The sequence below is a fragment of the Myotis nattereri genome (assembly GCF_964212035.1).
Source record: "Myotis nattereri genome assembly, chromosome: 17".
Classification (NCBI taxonomy): domain Eukaryota; kingdom Metazoa; phylum Chordata; class Mammalia; order Chiroptera; family Vespertilionidae; genus Myotis; species Myotis nattereri.
In genome coordinates this window covers 36,424,094-36,430,866 of record NC_138092.1, presented here as the reverse complement: position 1 = coordinate 36,430,866, position 6,773 = coordinate 36,424,094, and positions in this window count along the sequence as shown.

Below are 6,773 nucleotides of genomic sequence, written 5' to 3'. Positions count from 1 at the left end.
CTATCTCCTTGTTCTCTTGCGATTATTGCAATAACCTTCTAACTGCACTGCTGTGAATGTAACTATTTTGATCATTTCATTTGTTTACTTGCTTGAAAACTCCCAAAGGGTTACCACTGCCCACAGGATAAACTCCAAACTCCTTTCCATGGCATCCCATGCTTTCAAACGGCAGCTAACCCCTCTACTCCCATCTCTCTATTCCCCAAATAAGCCATCTGCCTGAAGAAACTGTCTCTGGAGAGTAGGTCTTCCCTCCTACTTCTTGGTTGAACCTCATGATGATACAATATTCTACTCCCTAGTGAACATAATGGAGTGCTTCTAGCTTCCAGGCTCAGTGCTAAATTCTTACCTGCATTATTTCATTTAATTCATGGTACAGCCCTGTGAAGTAAGTGGTATTATTATTGTGATTTTACAGTTCAGAGAATCTGAGGGTCAAAGAAGTACCTTGTTCATGGTTATGCAGCTATTTAGTGATGGCTTGGGCCTCTTAATTAGACTTCTAGATGATACCTCTGGTTACAGGCCTACTGCACCACTAACATATGAACTCCTCAAGAGCCTCTGAACGTTAGCGGGTACTCAGTCCCAACACCAAGCCTTCCATATAGTGGGCTCTCGGTTTGTGCAGCTGACTTAATGAATGAATGGATGAATGCTATGAGGGGCAAAAAAAAAAAAAAAAAAAGAAGTCATCATGTTTATTATTAACGTCTATCTCAAAATGTGATTTCATTTTCAAGAAGATATTTTCCTTACTAATCTTTTAAAACTACCATTTTGAGAGACATTTAATACTCATTCTATATTTTTAATTGCAACTTCTATTAAGGTAATTGTAGATTCACATTCAGTTGTGAGAAATAATCCAGAGAAATCTTGTGTCCCCTTTATTCAGTTTCCCTGAAAAATAAAATCTTGTAGCCGAAACCGGTTTGGCTCAGTGGATAGAGCGTCGGTCTGTGGACTGAAAGGTCCCAGGTTCGATTCTGGTCAAGGGCATGTACCTGGGTTGCGGGCACATCCCCAGTAGGAGATGTGCAGGAGGCAGCTGATCGATGTTTCTCTCTCATCGATGTTTCTAACTCTCTATCTCTCTCCCTTCCTCTCTGTAAAAAAATCAATAAAATATATTTAAAAAAAAAAATCTTGTAAAAACAAGACTACAGTTTCACAATCATGATGTCAACAATAATACTGGCAAGATGAAAACCTTCCATTACCACAAAGTTCACTCTCATTGCCCTTGTATAACTAAAAGTGCTTCCTTCCTGCCCATTTCTCATTTGTTTTCCATTTCCACAATTTTGCCATTTCAAGAATGCTACATAAATGGAATAATACAGTTTGAAGCCTTTCACACCTGCTTTAAAAAAAAAATTCTTTACATGTTCTAATTTGTCAAATATGTAATTTGCAACTATTTTCTTCCTGTCTGTAACATACCCTTTCATTGGCTTTAAAATATAAAAAGTTTTAAATTTTGATAAGGTCTCATTTATCAATTTTTTCTTTTATGGATCATGTGGGGGGGGGTTGGATCAAGACTAAAAAACTCTATCTTGTCTTGGATCATGAAGATGCTCTTTTATATTTTTTCTTAAAATGCTATAATTTTACATTTAAATCCATGACCCATTTTGAGTTAATATTTGCATGAGATGTAATGTTGAGTTCAACATTTTTATGCCTATAGATGTCCTAGCACCTGTTGAAAAGGCTATCCTTCCTCCATTGGGCTGTTTTTTGAACTTTGTAAAAAATTTGAATCTACAGTTATTTTTTTTAAAAGTTTAATTAAAAATAACCTGCTTGAAGGTGATGCAAATGTTTTGGAACCAGATAGACATATTGACTGCACACCATTGTAAATGTACTAAATGTCAGCGAGTTGCATACTTAAAAATTGTTGATTTTGTGTTACATGAATTTCATTTTAATTTTAAAAAGTGGGGGGGGGGGAGCTTATTGGTTGGACACCAACTAATATTTTAAACAATTTAAATAAGGTTTTCAAAGGCTGTGTATAAAGCCACTTTTCATATCACCCCTGAGCCTGCTCTTTACTCTGTGTTTGGTTATAGTTTCTAGATCTTTCATTGCTAGTTAGGTACCATCCTAAGTCTAACCTCAGAGGGCAACATTTTTAACAGTGAGTCAACATGTGGGCAGTTAGAGAAGTTTTTAGTAGACCTACTATTTCCTGGCCCTCAATCCCTGCATGCCTTTTGTCATTCTTTGATCATCATTTATATCCTCACTTGTCTTAATCCTTCTTAACAAAAGTGCCATAAATAGAATGCTCTACAATATCAAGGGTGATCTCTGCCTTTTTCTCTGAGCACATAACCCTGGAATAATATAGTTTATCACTTTTCTGGCAAGGGGTTTGCAGGTCTCTAGGAACTCCATGACTTGCTGAATGTTTAGACCAGTGGTTCTCAACCTTCCTAATGCCGCGACCCTTTAATAGTTCATATTGTGGTGACCCCCAACCATAAAATTATTTTGTTGCTACTTCATAACTGTAATTTTGCTACTGTTATGAATCGTAATGTAAATATCTGATATGCAGGATGTATTTTCATTGTTACAAAGTGAACATAATTAAAGCATAGTGATTAATCACAAAAACAATATGTAATTATATATGTGTTTTCCGATGGTCTTAGGCGACCCCTGTGAAAGAGTCATTCAAACCCCAAAGGGGTCGCGACCCACAGGTTGAGAACCGCTGGTCTAGACAGTTCTGTACTGAAACCTTTTCTTCTGCATCTACTTTAATTAATAGCAAAGGAGTCCACATTTAGATCTGGAAGATTCCTGATCTCCAGGAGTCTTGGAGATGATCTGGGGGCTCATTGTATCAAGATCTAGCTTTAAAAAAAACCAGTGTGATATATGTATTACTACATTCACATTATGTCCAAATGGCTGACCAGTGTCAGTCTGGAAAACCCCATATTTAGCATATATTTAAATACTTTCTGGAGAGATAAAATTCCTTCAAGTCGTCTGACTCAAGATACCGAGTCATGGCATCAAACATTACAAATTTAGTCCAGAAATCATGGCAAACTGGAGTCAAGTTTTTACATAACAGTAAGACATCTAATCATGGTAGAGAGCTGAAATGATTAGAGTGCAGAGGAGGCATTTGCATTTTTCTGTGGATTAAGCTCTTCCTCTTGACTAATATCCTGAGCATAGATGAATGGTGAGAAAATAAACGTTACAATATTACAGCCTGCTTTTAATTCTAATTCACTGTTACTGTTCACTTATGTCACTATTTGTCATTTCTTCCTTTAAACCCTAATGACATCTCCATCAGATAAAGGCTGTGCCATCTCCTATTGATGTATTTATCTTTTTTCCCCCGCGTGTTATCATGAAACTTCCACACTAGTGTTCCCACAGAGTGCTTTGCTGAATATTAACAAATCTCCCATGAAATATGCCCTGTCCTCTAGTAAGCTGGGGAAATATCACATCTACCTGTCTCCTCCGAAATTATGATTTTCCTAAGTTCATTAAGTTGGAAAAGTCCTAAAATAGAGCTGTTTAAGTCTGTTTCTTAAATTTATTTTGACCATATCATATTTTGTTTATTTTATTTTTTAAATATATTTTATTGATTTTTTACAGAGGAAGGGAGAGGGATAGAGAGTTAGAAACATTGATCAGCTGCCTCCTGCACACCCCGCACTGGGGATGTGCCCGCAACCGAGGTACATTCCCTTGACCAGAATCGAACCTGGGACCCTTCAGTCCGCAGGCCGATGCCCTATCCACTGAGCCAAATCGGTTAGGGCCATATTTTGTATGTGTATCTCATCTAAGCGCCTCTCTGGAACACCAGTGTCTAGAATGCCGTTATAGAACAGCCTATGTGTGCTGGTTCCATTTTGTTCTTATTACTGTAATTAAATTTGCAATCTCAACATATACCAGCAATCTCCAAAAGGTAAAACCTAGTTATAGATCTTTGTTTCCTTCGCTGGATATTTCTGTTGACATTTCTGAGTTGGCTTACACAATCAATAACATACACATTTTCCAAACACCTCCCTGGGATTTCGTAATTCTTTATCATTGTTATGAACTAGATATTTCAACTTGCTTCTGCATACAATGCTCAGACTTCCTAGCTTGGCATTCAGAGACCTACACCAACTGGACCCAACCTTCTTGCCTATCAGTAGCTCTTCCTAATCACACTCACAAATCTTAATTCTCTATTCAGACTGATCCACACACCATTCCACCAAAATATCTGCTGCATTTGTTTCTCAGCATGTGTGTTCATGCTGTTCTTCTCAACAAGGTTGCCATTCTCTTCTTCTGTTGTTTAACCTTACAAATCCTGAAAGCTGACCCAATCTTCTCTCATCATTTTTGTCAGTTTCCCCCCATCTATACTGTAACCTCCACATGGACAATAGCCATATATGTGTTTCTAATTACTAAATATCCAGCTTAGCTCAGTACCTGGTCATTTCTAGATGCCCAATAAAAAGATGTTGGATTAAATGTAAATTCTCTGAAATGTTGTACTACACATATCTCATTGCCTTACTTCTCATTTTATAATAGTGTCTATTGCTTATGTCCATAGTTATCATTTTGGTTTGTGCACTGCATTCATTATCTGTAGATATGAAGTTCTTCCAGTGCAGAGTATGGGAATTATATGCGTTGATAACACCCTCGGCAGGTCGGACAGGGGCTTATACATAAAAGGTACTAAACAAATCTTGATAGATTGGCTAGTAAATTCCAGGAACAGCAAAAGTCTCTTCTCTCCCATGAAGCTTTTCTAAGCATGCTCAATATTAAGCTTTATTTTCTGACCCCCACTCCTAGCGGTTACTGGCTCTACAACTCACCATGGCTCATATTTGTTGATTTGTTTCATGTGTATAAATTTTCTTCTATAAAGCCTGTGAATTCTTAAAGGGTAAAAATCTGTTTTTCATGAAGTTTTGTCTCCTAAACAGGTGAGAACAGAAGAGGAATTGGTTACATTTAAATGGAAAGAAGTTGATATGATCATACTACATTATACTTTATTGTTATTGACATTTATGATACAATGTTACTATTCTAGTCTTTTATGCAAACAAAATAAATGATATAAAACACATAATACACTTTGATCATTTTAACCATACACAAAATCCTGTGTGATTGAAACTATGTTACATGTATATTTTACAAAAGAAAGTATAGACTACTTTAATAACATCTTCCAATGAAATTTGTCATTATAGTTTGGATGTAATACAACATTAAATATGGATATATTCAAGAGAGTTACTATATATAGAACCAATTTCACTATTTAAGATAATAACTGTGTAAATGAATACTTACAAAAATATGTTTAAGCAAAAGCTATGTTCTACTTATTTATTTGGCAGTAACAAAAATATATATTCATCTGAAACTCTAATAAATTTGCATTAGATATTCAAATTTAAATGAATGTTTTCTAAAGCATTTTATCAACTTAGTGTTCTTGACTTAATACAGTATATATACCTCCATGATATTAGAATAGGTTTGCGTTACAAGTAATGTTATTTCAAGTAAAACACAGGCAGTCATTAACACATCCAATACATAAACGAGACCCACGGGCTGTGCCTTGTACACAGTTGAACTCAAACACATTTGTTGAATGAATACACAAGTGGATGGCATTTATTCAGTTATTTTCACCCAAATGTAATTATTCAAAGCTTTCTATTTCTAGTAAAAATATCATTTAAAAACTCAACACTTTTCCTTAATCAGCTACTTTTCTGGAAAGCAAAGTTAGGTAAAGTGATTCCAGATTGAGTTGCAAACTAGTGTCAGTGTTCAAAACGATGCTCTACCAGGTGTGCTTCCTGTTTATGTAGGTAGCTCTGATGTTTACGGGACATTCAATATTTTGAACAACTCCATATATCCTATCTTCGTACAAAACAAGACATCATAATCCAATTTCTATAATGTATTATCATGAAAAACAAAAAGCAGTAAGTATCACTGTGTATATTTATGTATTAGTAGACTTCGCAGACTTCAGGTGTCTCTCAGTGAGTGAGGCAGCTATCCTGAGTGAAGCAGGCCATGTGCCTATGCAACAAAGGCTAGACAATGCACAGGCCATACTGAACAGTCTTCTACGCATGCACGACTTGGCCATCTGAATGCTGAGATCACCTGCAAAGGGAGTTCTGAAGCAGTAAAAATTTTCTAAAACCAAAGTCTAACACAGTTGTGGCATTGCAGCCCCTAAGAAGGCTGTGTCCGCTGTACTTTAAAGGAGTCAGCCTGAACCCATTCTTGGCCCCAATCCCTCTTGGAACTTTCCCCCACCGCTTCGGCTTCATGCAGGGTGAACTTTCTGAGGCTCATCACTAAAACTTCAAAGACTTGACAGGGTACAGAATACTTCTCTTAATCCAAGTTCAGATCAGCCATTTCAAAAGCTTTGGCCTTTATACTTAAGCAGAACAATGGAAAATTCATTCAGCAAATTGATTAGTGAATTTACATATTAATGAAATAAGGACTACTGGCTTTGAGAAAATAATTAAACTATAATTTAGTGCAATAATTCTCTTGAAAGTAAGTCTTTAAAAATTAAACATAGTTTCCAAAAGCTTAGAAACAATTTAGTCACACACTAAAGGTTAGTTTCAATATTAGTAAATACTACTAGTGTGGAAAATCTAAAAAATGACCATAGTCCAAAACCCTGTATACTGGTAACT